Here is a 15,789-nt window from a genome sequence, read left to right on the forward strand (position 1 = left end):
AAATGTTCATTAAAAAGCCCATCCTTTGTCCAGACAATTTACAGCAAAGCCTGAGAAAGAGAAAACAGGTGGCTGCCAGTAGGGAGAATGGCAGACAGTTCCCTGGTCAAAGACCTTGGAGGGGTTTTCTCTGTGCATGTTTCTAGACACATACATTTGCAAAGAGGGTTGTGGCTATGTGTAGTTGATTATTAGTATAGCTTCTTACTTACATTAAAAGCACAGCTTACATGCCTGCACTTACATGTGTATGGCTCAGTTTCCTTATTCCATTAACTTTTATCACAAGCCATTTTCATTATCACACAGTGTTCAGGTAGCAACCATGCCTCTGTGAGTATCTGTGTCCTTGAGTTCTCTACAGAAAATGCAGCAGCTGAATTATCAACAGCAGCATGTAACCTCCCATTTAAGGCACTGGTGACTGAAGAGTGGAGGGTGGAAAATGTGACACCAAACTTCAATACAGATTGAAGAGCCAGAGGTTTGCAAACCTCATGTCTGTTCTGTCCAAATACAAAGATGCTAATTGGGTTAGAACTAAAGGACACTTACTGCAATCTATATGAGAAGAGTCAACATTGCTGCTGTAAAGTCCTGCCTTAAACAAACCTTTTGGAGGTCTCTGAAAAGGTCAACAAAAACGTGGATAAGGGTGATCTAATTTCCATATCAGACTGGGTGTCTAAAAGGTTCTTGACAGAGGCTTTTAAGGAGACTAAGCAGAGAAAACAACAAGAGGGAAAGCCCTGGTATAGCTCAGTAATTGCTTAGAAGATAAAATTCAAAGTACAGGAATAAATCACCAGTTCTCACAATGGAGGGAGGTGCTGGATGGTGTAAAGTTCTGCAAGAGTCAAGTGTTGCAATGTGTGCTGTTCAATGTACTCATGCCTTCCTTACCTGGGAATGGAGTCAAACAGCAAAGTACATCAAAATGCTTTTATTTGGCAGAAATAAGAGGAAAGATTGTGAAGAGTTATACCTGGACATTATGAGACTGAATGTTCAACATCAGAAATCCAGTATAGATGAAAGATACCACACATGGACAAATAGTCATTAAAAATGGTGGGCTCTGAGCTGGAATGAATAAAGTCTCAGGGTTATGACAGGCCATAGAAACATTGCCTCCTGTGCTCAAAAGAGCCTCATGAAGTATTGTCAAGGAAAAACATCACTGTGCCACTGTATGAATCCGTGGTTTGATTATATCTAAAATCCTGTGTATTTCTTCAACTCAAATTTAGATCTGTTAGATAAGGGTCATGCTCAGGACTGCATCAAGTACGGTAAGAGGTACAGAACAGTCTGTGGACAAATGTCCCCATGAGAGCAACCTACAGCTCTTGAGCCAGAAAATGTAATGATGTACAGAGATAACTCTGGCGATCTACAAACCCATGAGCAAGTCTAAGAGAGGGTTAATTGTTCCCATCTCCAGCTTAAAGAAAGGGTGAGTTGTTTCTCATCTCCAGCAGAGGAGCAGAGGAGCTGAGGGGATAATTAAGCTTGTACTGAAAAAAAAAAAAAAAACAAACAAACAAACAAAAAAACCCACAACACCAAAAAAACCACCAAAAAAACCCTCAGAGCTTCTTCTCAGGAAGAACAGCAGATCAATGGAAATCTTTGCAAGCATATTTGGGTTCCAGGCAACACTGAAGAAGTCCGGGATAGCAGTACTACCTATTAAAAAAAAAAAAAAAAAAAAAAAAAGCCAAACCACACTAATAAAGAAAATCAAACCAAAACCAAACTAAAAGAAAAGAGCCCGAAACCCGCGGCTTGGAAACCCCCGGAGCTCGCGGCGGAGTGCAGCTCCCGCCTCGTGAACTCCCCGGAGGCGAGCCGCGGGGCCGCGTTCCTTTCTTCTCGACGGGCCTCGGCCCCCTCGGTCCCGGCTCCCTCCCCTCCCGCCCGCCGCGGGCATCGTAACAGGAGAGGCTCGCAGGCGGAGGGTAACCCGAGCGCGGCAGGGCGGGAGCCGCGGGGGCGGCCGCGGAGACTCCGCACGGAGCGTTCGCCCCGCGGGACGGGACGGGACGGGCGCGACGGTACGAGGCGGGGCGGGGCGGAGCGGAGCGGGACGAGGCGGGCGGCGGCTTTGCCCCCCTCTTTCGGCGTCGGCGAAGGGGGCGGGCGATGAGGGAAGTGGGGAGGAGGAAGAGGAGGAGGAAGAGGAGGAAGGGGGACCCGACGTGCCGGGGCTGCGCGCGGAGCTGGCAGCGCACGCTGCGAGCCGGAGGAGCGGGAGCGGCTTGGATAAGGTACCTCCGAGCGCCAGGATGCGCGTGTCCGCGCGGCGTCTGTCTGCTGCCTACCTGTCTGTCTGTCTGTCTGTCTGTCTGCTGCCTCTGTGTGTGTGTGTGTGTGTGTGTGTGTGTGTGTGTGTGTGTCTGTCCGTCTGTCTGTGTGTGTGTGTGTGTGAGCGCGGCTCCCGGCGCGGAGGGAAGGGAGGCGGCGGTGGCTGCGGCTCCGGCGAGCTGGCCCTCGGCTGGTTGCAGGCGGAAGAGGGGAGAGGGGGGTAGGCAGGGCGAGGAGGGGGAGGTAAGGGGGTGTCGGTAGAGGTGCGAGGAGGAGCAGGGGAAGAGCCAGGAGGGAAGATGGAATCGGGGGGAGGGAGAGAGGAGAAGAGGAGAGGAGAATGCAGATGCGCGGAGGGGAAGGGAAGAGGCCAGGAGGAGAGAGGGGATGCCGAAGGGGGACATTTCTACCCTTGCCATCGGCAGCCCTGCGCGGTGTGCCCGCCAACCCCGCGGGATCCCCCGGCGTGCACGGCCCCGGCGGGGGGAGGCGCGGACCGCCGGGAGCTGGCGGCCGGAGCGGGGGGCCGCGTACGGAAAGCCGGGTTCGTGCGCGCATCCCCGCGATGTCCGCAGGCTGGGGCGGCTCTGCCCCTGCCGCTGGTCTCCGCTGCCCACCCGGGGCGGCCGCTGTGCCTGGGAGAACGCCGGGCTGTGGGCACGGAGGGGGCGTGTGGAGGGGGTTTAGCAAGATCCTGAGAAACCTGTGACGTAATTATTTTTTAATCAGCATGTGTTTTTCATGGCGACCTCAAATTTTCCTGGACTCCCCTTTTTGAATAGAAAATCCCCAGTATCTTTGTTCCAAGTATTTCTATTTTTAGATTCCTCTGTAACAGCAAAGCGAGTTCATGAGTTTGAAATATTTTTTTTTTTAATTTTTTGTTTGGCCTCTGCTGAGGACCACTGCAGTGTAAACTTCCGAAACACTGGTGTCTCTTTAAAAAAAGTTATTGAAATTATTACTGAGGTGAGCAGGCCGGCAGCTATTGTGGGTATACCAGTGTTTGAGTTCCTGATGACATTAATCTTAAAGAGCAGTCGTCACGCTGAAGTTAGGTTTTTATCTTAAGATGAATTGCCTGTCAGGTCCCAGAAGATGTACATTAGGTGGGAGTGCTAGCCTGCTGTTAGAAGAGATAGAGCATATTCCCCCAGTTGTGATTTTACCAATGAAATAAACTTGTTTTATTATGAGTGGTGATTAATAGTTCAATGTTGTAATGATATTCTCTGATTCTAGCATTGTCTCATAGCTCTGGTATGTCAATTTGTATTCATGCTGTGTAAGTGTTTTGCAGAGGTTTTGCCTATCTGGCAGGGATTTATTTCAATTTCACAATTATGTTTTCTGATCTCAGCAGCCTCAGGAACCCAAAGAAGTTGTGTGTATATATATCAGTAACTGTTACAGTGTGTGACTTTTTTTTTTCCTACGAAATGCAAGTTTTTTTCATGTCTTTAGATCACAGTTTTTATGTCTCTGCACATAGCAAAGTTACAGCTGAAATTGTGTTCATTTAAGTGTATTCATTGCAAGCATTTCTGACCACTCAGTGTTAAGTGTTTTTTATTGATTTATCTTCATTTTATATTTGAATGCCAGTCCATTTGCTGCCCTGCTGTAGCCTCTGCCAGAGTAAGTGTTCAGAAATTTAAAATGTTACATACAGATACTGGCTTTTTAGAACCAATTCCTTGTTTTTGTATTAGTTTTCCTAGCTGTCCAAAGAGTACAAGTCCCAGGTGAGCTCTTAAGTAAATTAAGCCATATTAATAGATACTTTGTAATAGTGCCAGTAAAAAATAGGTCTTGTGGCCACTGATGGTTATTTCCCTTCACTGTGGATGTGCAGCTTCTGAACGAAGGGATGTGTGCAGTTCTTTTAAATTTCTCCAAACTCCTTTTGACTTCAGCCAGAGTTTTGGCTAAGTTAAGAACACAGGATCGTATGACTTAAAGAGTGAAAAATACAGCCAGCAGAATCCTGAGCAGTTTGATGTATACTTTGATCATAAGATAATTTGATTCATGCCTGGTTTGTCCCGTCTAAACTGCAGAATTCACTTTTGCTACTGGAAACACCTGCTGATTTAGCAACTGCTATTGATACTCCATTTATAGCAAGACAAGAAGAGCTGCATAAAGCAACATCTAGAACTCTTCCTATTGTTACTATTCACAGTGTGATTTTTCTCTCGTTGATGTGCTGCTGTACTGATTCTCAGGCAGTTCTGACTTCAACTGATGAGCATTACATTTATGGTTGTGGGATAAAGAGGATTGTTCAAGCTGCCAAAATGGTCTCTCTTTCTTCCTCCTACCCCCCTTTAAAAAGTGAAAAGCGGTGGCTTCTGTCTCTTGGAGCAGGCTGTACTGAAGGGGCAGATCTTTGCTCTCATGTGCATCCTGTTTCTTGGATGGCTGGAGTTCAGCCTGAATTCTGTGTGATTTTGATACAATTTTCATTCATTTAGGCGGATTTTTTTTTTTTTTTTGTATTTGTTTCAATGCCAAAACTTAATGAAGGTTCCCTAGAGAATTCTGGACAGATAATTCATTGAGGAAAAGTATTTTCCAATACTCCCATCCACTAGGACCAAGTTGATTGAAGTTGATGTGGATAGGTTTGGCATTCAAATTATGGTGGAAAAAAAAAGTTGGCCTGTTAATTGATGATGATGCTGGCTTACCTAAATATTGCATTGGCCCTGTAGAGGCATGTTCTTTAATTGATTGTTGACCTAGACCACTAGAGTGCAGTTCTATAAAATTAGGCTTTATTTTGAAATAGAGCAGCAGGACTGAATGAATGCCAGCAGGTGCAGTCATATCTATAATTTATGTTGGTTTTTTTGAGCCATTTGTCGAAGTGGTGCTCTTTTTTGGCTACATCTCCAAAATTTTAAGTCTTGTTTGCTGAACTAACTTTAAGACTTTGGCATGCATTGCTCTGGTAAATTAGCAAAGCCCATAATCTGTGGACTCTCTTATCTGGGATTCTTCTGCTGCTAAGAAAGTATTTCACAGTACAGCTTGATGGGGAGGGACCTGGAGAATGATTCTGCTGGCTAGTGTCCAGTGAGGAAGCAAACCTTGCAGTCTTCCTCTTGGGGTAAGTCAGTTAGGGATAGCTTCCATCTCAGCCAAGGATAGATGTCCAGTTGAAGTTGGTAACATTAACTATCCCATATTATGCCAAATGGGAAAGATTTTTACAGAGTCAGATTGGGAATTTTGGGGTTTTTAAAATACCTTACGGCAATGTGTCATCATAGTCATTGTAGTTGACTGCAGGAATCTAGATTATGATGGCATCTCAAGGCCCTTCCAGTATTTTCTGTCATCAGTTAAGAGTCATGGCTGTTCAGTACTAAAATGTGTACAAAGCTTTTCAAATACATGTTGCACACAATAACTTCAGGAGATCACTTATGTATCTCACTCCATCCCGAAAAACAGGTGTGAATCATCAGTCCTGAAGATTTTCGCCTGTAAAACAGAATTCCTGTTTCTTCTCTACATTGGACAATCTTCAGGGCTTTTCCATAATTTTCACTCAAACACACTAAGTTGAAACTGTAATTTCAGCTGCTACTGCAGGCTTGTTTCCCAAGTAATAACATTCACAGCACTTGGCTTTTCTGGTATTATGACAGAATTAAAAAAGACGATACATTTTTTTTCACATTAAAATTCTGGGTTATCAGCACAAATTGTTGTTCTTATTTTTGGTGGTGAATAACCTTCATTAATCCACTATAACTGCAAATCATGTCATCCTTAAGTTTAAAAATAGATTGTTTTATTTAAGTTTATAATTAATGAGAGTTCAAAGTTCACTTTTTGTTTATTTGATGATGGTAAGATACTGGATTTCCAGGAAAAAAGGGAACTGTATCCTCAGAATAATTCCTCAGAAATGTTATTAAAATACTGTATTGTAACAAGACTCAAGTGTTGCATTGCTCAGTGTGAGACTTGCATGCAGTGTAGCATGAAAGTGAGAGTTTTCCCTAGATATTATAGGAGCAGAGAATTATTAATTTAATCCCTTATTAAGAACAGAGAAAAACAATATTGTATTTAAAATATGTCAGATTTTCTCCAAAACATGTCTACATCTATTAGAAAGGTTAGGACTATTGCTTTAAAACACATGCACAAGCTCTAGGGAGAACTTTGGTATGTGCTACTGAATCATGACAGTGTATCCTGTCCATTTAGGATTTTTCTTCCATCTTTATCTAATTGACTAAAGAGATGAGTCATGATCCAGGGGGGAAAGAATGCTTCCAAAGCCTTGGATTTTTTTTCTCCAGAATCTTTGGGTTACAGTGATTTCTTTTGGAGCTCTGGGCGTCATAATTTTCCTGTTCTCCTGTTTTTCTGGATTTAAAAGGGGAAAAGAGCAGAAAACTCTGTGTATAAATTAGTAAATTCACATCACCTTATGCATCTGAGGAGGGAAAGGGTCTCTGTGTTTTACCAGCTTTATTGTACATGTTTTTTTGTTGCTTAATGCAACATCTGTTAGTATAATCCATGCATGAATCAGGAAAAGTTTTTAAGGGTGTAGTGGGTGTAGTACTGGCAGGGAAGGGTGACCTTTATGCATCTCATTTAGTCCCTTTCCAACCACTAAAGTTGACAACTTCAACAAAATAGCACAAAAAAAATCTCCTGTCATGGTAATTTTCAAATATCTTGAAACTGGCACCTTAGGATTATACTCACTTAAACACACACACACGGACACACACACCCCCCAAAACAAACAAGCAAACAAAACCAACCAAGCAGATAAATAAACACCACCAAACCCACAAACACCACTGCTTCAATCACTGAGTTACTAAGTTGTTATGGCTGTTGACTGGGCCTGGGTGCAAATGCACCTGAGGACGTACGCAGCTTCCTTCCTAACAGTTCTTCTCAGGGACCGATTCTTGAGAACAGGGATGTTATTTTTTAATCATTAAACCCAGGATTTCAAGTGGACATCTTATGCCTCGTTATCTGGGACAGTGATACCCGTGTTGTTTGAGTTGAGCTTAATAACAGCCATTTTTTCCCCAGCACTCCAGGGAAAAATACAGCTCCATCTGTATACATGCTTGGAGTGTCCTATTTCTGTATCTCATTAAATGTGGAGCAAGTTTAGTAGTGCCAGTTGAGAAGAATTCCCTAACAGAACTGCTGATATACAAAGAAGATCCACCCAGCTTTGAAAAAGCTTCACTTTTAGGAAGCTCCCTGCCCTTTTTTTTTTTTTTTCCCCTAATTGCTCTTCTAGGGCAGGTTTCAGGAAGATAACAGACCAGAAAAAGGAGTCAGATGAAATGTACACCTGTACTGGCATCCTGCACCAAACTCTACTGGCAAACTAATTAAATAGATGTACATATATTAATAAAGCTTGCACAAGTAAAGCAGTAAAGATTATGTTTGTTAAAGTTGGTGAGTTGGTATGTACAGATCTTTTGTCTCTCTAAATCTGTTATTTTAGAAGTGTATCACAACACTCCTGTAGCGTTGTAAGGAAGAGAGTGTGAAGCTAGTCTCAGACCTTTAAAAATTATTCTATCAGCTTTCTTCAGAAATAGGTCATTTATTTCCAATTTTAGAGTTCCCTATTAGCTGCTACCCTGCCCCAAGAGTGAGCGCAAGAAGAGGTTTTTGCTGGCAGTGCTCTTGAGAACCCACATCCTGGTGTGGGAACTACTATCAATAAACCCAGAGAGTCATTTAACCTGATTTTGAAACTAAGTATGTGCAAGGTGAACAAACCGTTGTAGTTGGTGCCGTGGTTTGATGTTCCAGCTGTCCCTATGTTTTCAAGGCATGTTTTACTGGCGCAGCTCACTTGCACTTAGGAGAGGATGACTATGGCCAAAATACCAAGGAAGATCTGGAGGATCAGGTGCATTAGTAGGAAATGTAGCCATGAGAGTTCAGACACATTCAGGCCTCAACACCAGGTTGTTTCACACAACCTGTGGCAGAGACAGGGACACGCCAGCAGCATCGATCTGGCAGGGCTTGGCTGAGCTCAGCAGAGCAGAGACTGATCCAGTTCTTCACTGTTCCTTGCTTCTGGTTGCGATCGTTTAAAAGAGGAATTGAGACAAAGTTGTGGTCTGACTTTTCCATTTGATTGCATATTTTCAGGTTTTTAATAGAGTCATATATTCATTTAGTTTGGAAAAGGCCCTTAGAACAACAATGGTAAAACTATTTATGACAATTCTCTATTTTTCTGTCATGAAGGCAGTAGATATACTGAACACACAGGTCAGTGTATCACTGGAAACTGGCTTAGTCAAACCAACCATTTTGAGTATTTAGTTAGATCTAAAGCGTAGGACGAAATAACCTGTGCTGGCTTTAGGTGCTGTTCTTTGATTTGATGAGTACCTGAGCCTGCATCCATTTGATGTTCCCAGTCTCCACGATACTTCCATCACTGCGTTATAACGTGTGCTTTCACTAACACTCTTCTGTTTCAATTCCTGGCTTTGTTTAATTTAAAAATGTCAAACAGAGACATATTAACTTCCTCTTACATTACTGCCAATGAAAGCTTGTTCTTCCTCTCTGATTCTCAAATCCCTATGAGTTCCCTCTGAATCTCTGGTGAACAGCAGCTCTGAGGAAGGAGAGCAGCAGCCAGAGTTTTTGGGGAGTTCTTTAAAATTTGAAATGCACTTTAGAAGAGGAACCAACATAGACTGAAGAAGAGCCCATTCACTTTCTGAAAATGAGATCTTTTAACAGCATTTTTGATGGGCACTCAGAACACCTCTGTCCTGTTGCCTGTTTGGCTTTGTAAAGTGATACATTTGTAAGGCCCAGGCTTATGCTTATATTGATGTATATAATGTGCTTATCAACTTGTTTAGTGAGAACACAAGTGGCATGGCACAGCAGCTCAGAGTGTGTATTGACAGACTTCTAGCGAACAGTTCTTGCTTCAAATTAAAAATATCTTTTAATTAGTTGACATTTTTGTCATTTTGGGATATATTTTAAGCCTTTAAACTTCTTGAAAAATCTTTTTTCCATCTAATTAACTCAGAGATAGCTCAGGTAATTTTGAAATTTCTAGAAGGATCACCCTCAGGGGAAAAAAAAATCACATTTGGAGTTGTCACTGGAAAGCTGGCAACAGCTACTGGCATATTTAGACAGTCCTGAAGCCAGTTTGTGATAAGATCAGCACATAAGCAGGACTCTCCAGAATTTAGCTCTGAGTGACGGTTAAATTCCACTGACTTTTTGTTCATTTCTTGAGGCTGGGTACTGGTGGTCATCAGTAGAGTTGGATTCCAAATATTTGGTGACGGAGCCAAAGTAGCTTTCAGGATGAAGTGTGCTGAAAAGAAGAGACTACAATAGAATTAATGTTTCTTGTGGGGAAGTTCTTTGCTCTTGTCTTTTTGTCAGATGTCATTTTCAAATGAACTCTTGCTCTGAATAAAATGTTTTTAGGCTCTTCTGCCTGTCATTCATTCCCCAGGCTTCTCCATTATTCAGAGGTTTCATCTGTATGGCAGCAACAGTTCAACAGCAAAATTGCTTTATTCTTCTCTGGTTCTAGTGGGATGTGGGGAAAACTCAGAAGTTCAGCTGTTGGGCAGGCATTGCCTACTGTTCCTGTTGACTCTGGCAAGTCTCCTTGCTGTATCTTGCTGGCCTAAATGAGGGATGTGACTTTGCTGTGGAGAGCTGGGTAGGGTTTTATTAAACTGTGTCCTGCTGGAAATTTGTTTTCGTTCTGGAAGAAAAGTATGATACGACTGTTCTCTTGCATGCTCCAAGACTCTGTTTTATCCAAGCTTTCTGAAGAGAAATCAAGCCAACTCCCTAAGTTCTTGGCAGAGTGAACTGTCAAAAAAGGGACTTTTCCAATGGGATATTACCAGCTGATCACTGGCTGCCTGGGGTGTAGGTCCTTGGGAGCAGAGGAGCACGTACATGGTATTTCTAAGCATTCTCCTTCCCATGTCTTTGGAATATGTTTCTGTAGGAAGGAAAATAAAACTGGAATCCTGCAGGTGCAGATGGTAACGTGTGATTGTGTCTGTTGTCATGTTAGATACTGGTAAGAAGTCCTGTTAGATGCTGGTAAGAAACCCAGAGGCAAAAAGGAAAAAAAAGAGTACATAAGTTTTGTCACATCAATGGCTCAGTTTCTGTTAAAAATGGTGAGTGTGAAAGAAAGTCAGAGGAGGTTACTTATGCCAGTAATTCAGTAAATTGAGAGTAAGATGGCATTTAAAGCTGTGGCAAAGTTGCATTGGCCAGAAGTTTTCATCTGCAGATGCAGTGGATCTGGGATAATTAAAGACTGAAGTGCTTCTTCCAGTGAAACCTATGCCATCTTTTCCTCTGTCAGCCCCTGACAGATGGACAGCACTCATGCTGCAGTGCATGACCTCTGAAGAGCTACAGGGCTGGGCTCAGGTTGAGCCCCACTCAGTTTTGTCTTCTTTCATTGAAGAATTGGTTCTTCAGTGTTCCACTCATTGCAGACGCTGACACTTCCGCAGAAAATGTGAAACATCAGGCCAGGGTTCACTGCTCACACCACCTTTTTGAGGGCTGGTGCCTTCCAGGCACAGAGACGACTGCTGGTCCAGACTGGGAGAGTCAGCATTAAATGTCTGGACGCCAAAATGCCAAGTTACCTCGGCAGGTACTTATCAGCTCTTTGGCTGTGCATTCCTAAGTGGAGAGGACTTGGAAGTTCAGTAGAATTGTAGGAGCAGGACACAGGGGTATTATATGGGTAGGGACTGACTCCGTAGTTAAAAGGCATATATGTGCATGAGAACTTTGTCCAATATCCCATTGGCATTAGTCATCTGTCAGAGGGCAACTGCATTGGGAAATGCATCATACCATTTAAATTATATTTCTAGCTGCTGGATCTAATGAATAATTTCCTTTGGAGTCAAAAGAGAGGGGAATAAATGAAAAAAGGAGACGCTGAAGGACTTCCAGTTTTTATTGTGGCAAATGTGAGTTTGAAATAGTGTACCTGACTTTTTTAAAGAAGAAACGGGGACCCAGTTTCACAGCAGGGGAACTTTGCTTTGCTAGGCACGATGCCAAGATTTTACAGGGACTTGATGGTTTCATTCCTCAAGAACATGGCAGCGGGCTCCAGCAACAATAGACCTTCACTGCAGAGGGTCATGATCACAAAATTTCTCAGGTTCTTCCTTGTCAGACAGGACCTCAGGCATTTTAAGAAGCTGGGCAGTATGGAAACAGGCCTCTGCTGCTCAGTTGCATTTCGCATTTGGGACTAGATGCTGGGTGATATAGTTTGCACTGGTTTGGTGAAACAGATTTTGTATGTATATTCTGTTGTTGGACATCACTTAATTCATGCTATTAAACAATATTTGAAATTTTCTGGTTAATCTGAATTTACTTTGGTTATGTGGGCTTGATATGGAGCTTACCATAGATAGTAGATAAAATTTCACAAGAGACCGAAACCAAATTTTTCTATCCTGCACTTTTCAGGAATCAATAAAATCCTCTTTTACATAACTGTACAGCAGCTTCAGTGGTAACAAATTTGGGTTTGTTAGCTGTAATTTTTTTTTAATCTTTAAAGTTTTAAAATGTTTCCTGGGCTGCAGAGTTACGAACTAACAAAAAATATTTAGATTCAGAATGTATTGTAAAGACCTGACAAGTCTGAAAGAATTACTTCTCTGGGTCTTTTGTTGTTCTTGTTCAGATGCTGAGACTTATAACCTTCTCTGAAAAGCTCTGAAATAAGCTACTCCTCCTCCAAACCCAAATCATTCAAACCCAAGGCCCAAGCTTTCAGTTAATACAAATGGACATGGATTGGCAGGAGAGACCCTGTGATTTTCCTCTGTGCTAACAAATCACAAAACACAAATAACAGAGAAATATGTTATTAGTCTCTCTGATTGTTTCCTGCAGTCTGTGACAGTGTTGCCAGAGTTTCTTCGGTTTTGCTGTTACAAGGATAACAGCAAAAAACAACTGTCCTCGCAGTGGCAGGGCAGGATCCTGGTTCTCCTGAGATCTATGATGGGAAGGAGGTGGTGGGTAACATCATTGCCCTGGAGCAGGCAGCTCTGCTCAGGGATCTGACCATGCAAGTCAGCTTGGCCAGGGCAGTGGTGTTGGCTCAGACCCTTGTTCAGTGGGAGGGGGAAACTCTTGTATTTTCCAGTCTGCATTGCATTTGCAATGTCTGTCTCACTTCTGAATTTCTGGGCTTTTATTCTGCTAAGCCCAGGTCCTCCCTCCACCTTTAGCCTGTTTCTTGTTTGCTTCTCTTTTGGTGTTACATGAGGGTTTTTTCTAAGTGTTTGTTGGCACTGGGTGTCAAGAGCCTAAACAGGAGTAAAGTGTACATATCCAAACTTTTTCCCAGCTCTGGTCACTGTTTGATTTGTGTGAGGTTGAGAGGAAGGTTGAGTCATTTTCTTCAGGGAAGAGGTCTGAGTGTACAACTGATACTGTCAGTTTCTTTCTCCCACAGAGCTGTGTGTTTAAAAAGCAGTGTGATGTATGACAGAAGTGGTGGGAGCACACAGAACCAAGTTTTCAGCTGAACCAAGTTCTCCTGCCAGCTGTGCACCAGGGAGTCTGTAACTGCCTGAGCTGCTGGAGAGTTAGCACAGATCTGGTGATGTGACGGAGTAAAAGATTTGATCCTTGTCACCATGACAGTCCTTCAGTCTGATTCACTGTTCACATTGTACCTTGGGCAGCTTGACTGAATTATATATTTACTCCTAAGATATTGCCTGCATTTGCAGAGGCCTTCCTGGAATGCAGTTACCAGGCAAGCCTTTTCACTTTGCTGATACTCTCCTGTATCTGCGTTTTCAGCATCAGATAGGTATACCTGGCATGCATAACCCTCCTCTAGAACAGGAAGGACACCTTGAAGGCTATATCTTGTCATGCTGGTCTCTTCCCAGAGTACTGCTTTCCCTTTCCAAAGGACAGACTAGGAGCAGTGCCCTGGCTTTGGTGAGTAAAGCCCCAGGGTGCCATCTGACACAAGCTTAAACAGAGGTTGATTTAAACAGCCAAAAGCACATCCATGCCTTTCTGTTTCCTTCTGGAACATAACCTTTTCAGACAGCTGTGTGTTACTGCATTAGTGTTGATTCTTTCAAAGAAAGATCAGAGCTTTACATGGAAGAGCAGCAATTGGCTTGTATTCCATCAGGAAAAGCTGCATCAGAAATAGTTTTCACTAGAGAAAATCTAGAAAACTCTTAAAGAAATTACTAAGAGTAAAAGCTTAATTTTTGCTCTTGAATTCTTGTTCTTGCCAGTTGCTGTACTGTTGCTGCAGACCAAGTAGTTTATTCACAAGGCCTTTAAACAAATAAAATTAAAAAAATTGCAAACTCTGGTTAGTCTCAGCAAAAAGTAGGAATGGTGTCCGTGTGCTGTTATTCTTCTTGTGGTGCTCTGTTCTTGTGTTTATACATTGCTTGGATCTTCTGTGAGCATTGTGTGGGTTCTTTTACTGAGAGTGGTGGGATTTCTGATCTTATGTGACCATAGCTTTTGCCTTTCCTTTGCCTTGTTTTCTTTATAAAATTAAGTCAACCTTCTGTGATTAAACTCATTGCATAAAAGGAAAAAATGTGAGATGTTTCCTGCAAACAATTGATGACAAACTCATTGTACTAAGCTTGCTGAAAACTTTTTTTTGGAAGGTGAAAATAAAGGAATTTCCTCCTCCACCCTTCTGTTGCTCAGCTGTGAACTGATATTGTTGAGAGGGAAAAAAGTTGCTTTAGTTTTCCTCAGGATATTATTGTGTGATCTTAGTGAAAACTTTTAAAGATACAACTGTCACTCTAAAGGTTTCGGTTTCATGCAGAATTGAAAAATCAATTCCGGATTTGTTTTTAGTTTAAAGCATAGTCGGTTCAGTTGATTTTCACAAAAGACATCCCTTTCTGAAGGTTCAGATATTCCCCTGGTTAACTTTACAGTTTAGTGAGAATGAAATCTCTTTTATGGCACTCTCTATGAAACAGTTTGATAATTACTGGTCCTGCCTGACTGCCATTGAGGGAATGGGAAGATGCTTTTTAGGGATGGTAGTGGGGTGGGTATATTCCATTTTTGTATTTATCAGGCAAGATGCCTAAACTAGGGTTTGACACTACCCTCTTTTAGTTTGCATTAAAGTCACTTATATTGAAACACTTGCTCAGCACATAAGGTGTGAGTTCTATCATGTCCTGTGCATGTATTTTACTTTATCAGACTGTAAGTAGGCTCACCATCCACCTTTTCCTTATTCTGCAGGATGTCCTGTAGACACAAGCTATTGCAGCAGTGCAGATCCCAAGCTCTTGTTCCGCCATTTCTCTCAAAACTCAAATTGTCTTCAGTTTATTTCCCTGATGGTCTAGTTCCTGTTACCATTCAAGTGAAAGAGCAGGGATAGATTAATGCTGCTCTGAATATTATTAATAGTTCTTTGTTACATCTCTAATTAAGATTGAAAATAGGATTTAAGTAATTATATAAACCTGTTATAAGATACAGTTTCTGTCCCAAAATCTCAAGTAGACAAATAGAGAATAAAGACAGCAGATAGAGCTCATTGCTCAGTAGACAACATTGCTACTGATAAACTCCACAGAGCTCACAAGTACTAGCAAAGAACAAAATTACCTTGTCTCTGCATACTAGTTCCAGTAAAATTCAAACCTAAACCTATTCAATGGTTGTGATTGACGGGCTGAAGTTTCTACAGGTCTTGGTTTAACTCTAGGTAAAAAGTCACCTCCTCCTCCATGCATGAAGAGCAGAAAGATGTAAAATGTGGGGTAGATCCTTAACTGCAGCCTCCTAGGTTAACTCTTACTTCTGTGGCTATCCTTTTAAAAGTCAAGTGTATCCCTGCCTGCCGGACCAGCCAGTTCCAGAAGAAAAAATAAGCCTTCAAAGATCTGCAGCTTTTTTTTTTCCTATTGCAGCACAGAACTGCTTATTGCTTAGTCAGACTTTTACACTGGTAGAACTAGGTATTCCTTGGCTCCTGGTGGAACAGATATTCATAGTTTTAAACATATAGCATTTTTGGTGGTTCTGGACTTGCATTATTCTACCCCAAATCTGTCACGAGATAAAGCCTGGGAAATGATTGGAGGAAGACAGTGAGGCAGGGGCAGGGTGAAAGGAAGCTCTTATGGTCTGGGGCTCAGATGATGTCAGGAAGAATAATTGTTTTGTACTCTTAATTGCTAGCTTTACTCATGCAGCCTGAATTGACATGGGTGGGGAGAATGTGGTGTGCCACATTCATGCCACTGACTCATGGGACAGTAGTCACCTGCCTCCTCAATTATTTTTGGCTTCCCGTGGAAGACTGAAGGATGACATAAGCAGGGAGAGTGAGATCCAAAGTCCTTCATTTTGTTAGCCTGGACTGTGGCTCTGTCACCA

At 42.4% G+C, this 15,789-nt stretch overlaps 1 protein-coding gene across 3 annotated transcripts in view; it reads left to right on the forward strand.

Annotated features, from left to right (window-relative positions):
- The window catches only part of PALM2AKAP2 (PALM2 and AKAP2 fusion), a 267,097-nt gene that overhangs the window by 170,439 nt on the left and 80,869 nt on the right, over positions 1-15,789 (forward strand). The window contains exon 1 of one of the 3 annotated variants that reach the window (XM_050986885.1): positions 2,110-2,270. The exons of the other annotated variants lie outside the window; for them this stretch is intronic. The gene's annotated coding sequence lies outside the window, so the exon portion shown is untranslated. Of the gene's footprint in view, positions 1-2,109; positions 2,271-15,789 lie in introns of those variants that run through there. 3 annotated transcript variants of the gene reach the window in all.

The sequence above is a fragment of the Serinus canaria genome, chromosome Z (assembly GCF_022539315.1).
Source record: "Serinus canaria isolate serCan28SL12 chromosome Z, serCan2020, whole genome shotgun sequence".
NCBI lineage: Eukaryota > Metazoa > Chordata > Aves > Passeriformes > Fringillidae > Serinus > Serinus canaria.